The 1,127-nt window shown below is 55.1% G+C and overlaps 1 pseudogene; it reads right to left on the bottom strand.

The window, feature by feature from the left end:
• Positions 1-280: 280 nt before the first annotated feature.
• LOC147985269 (uncharacterized) lies at positions 281-923 on the bottom strand (annotated as a pseudogene).
• Positions 924-1,127: the final 204 nt, after the last annotated feature.

Here is a 1,127-nt window from a genome sequence, read left to right as displayed (position 1 = left end):
AGATACCGATGCAAAGGAGAAGTGTGCGGAAGCGTGCAAAAGATGGTGGGGCGCTCCCGGACACACGGGTGTCCCACGAGTTGGCGACAAAGAAACGAGTGAAAATTTGGACACGGTGCAAACACGAGCATCTCAAACATCGCAAGCATTCGTTCACGGACGTCGTCTCGAGGTTATACCTTCGAAGCGTGCATTATCGGAACGGATCGAGTTCGGCGGTAGGGGTACACGTGTCGAAGGGGAAGTAGTTGTTCACAGGGTCGTCGTGGGAAGTAGCGGTTCACGCGATGGTAGTTGAACTTGACGTTTCTGTTACACGGGTCTTCGGCGACGGTCGTCATACATGGTTCAGAGTGGTACTTGCTTCTTCGGACTTGTCGGTCTCGATTCTTGTGACGGTAGCGGTATACGTCTCGTTTTCGGAGAGGTACTTGGGGTCATTTGAACTTGTCGGTCTCGTCATCTCGAAGGGGTGCTTGATGTTCATAGCAATTCCGAAGACGACAGTAGAGGTACACTTGTTGTAGGGGTACTTGTCGGATCCACGGCGACGGTAGAGGTACAAATGTTCTCATGGTACTTGGGACGTCGTGGAACCTTGCGCTTGCGGTATTGATAGCTCGAAGGGGTACTTGGCATGTCCGAGGTCTCCGGCCGTAGTGGTACTTGATGATACGGGTAGTCAAACTTGACGAAAAACAGGTCTCCTCGGGGACTTGATGCATCCGAATTCTTCGGGTTTGTAGTAGTACTTGGCATTCGGAGTCGGGGTCTTGCCAGTCTTGATGGTCTTTTGAAACGAAACGAAGCATCACAAGGCCTCGGTTGGGCAGCAGCAAGGAGGCGATGGTGGTGGACAGTGGCAGGAAGCAGACACGGGGCTCGTATGGTTCCCGACAGGATCGGGGCCAATGGAACTCCATGGGGCGGCAGCCATGGCGTTCCTGATAGGCGGGCGAGGCAGCGCAGGCCTCTAGAGGACCACGGGCGCACGAGGAGGCAAGATGGTGCGGTCCAGAAGGATCATGCCCGACCAAAGACGGGAGCTACAGTGGCAAACAAGCGGTTGGGCGCGACAGAGAGAAGCAAGAGCTTCGGGCGCAAGGAGGACACGCCTGATGGTAGCG

The sequence above is a fragment of the Triticum urartu genome, chromosome 2A (assembly GCF_056163025.1).
Source record: "Triticum urartu cultivar PI428250 chromosome 2A, HENAU_Tu73, whole genome shotgun sequence".
Lineage (NCBI taxonomy): Eukaryota > Viridiplantae > Streptophyta > Magnoliopsida > Poales > Poaceae > Triticum > Triticum urartu.
The sequence above is the reverse complement of the archived record's forward strand: the minus strand, read 5'-3'. Positions and strand labels throughout refer to the sequence as shown.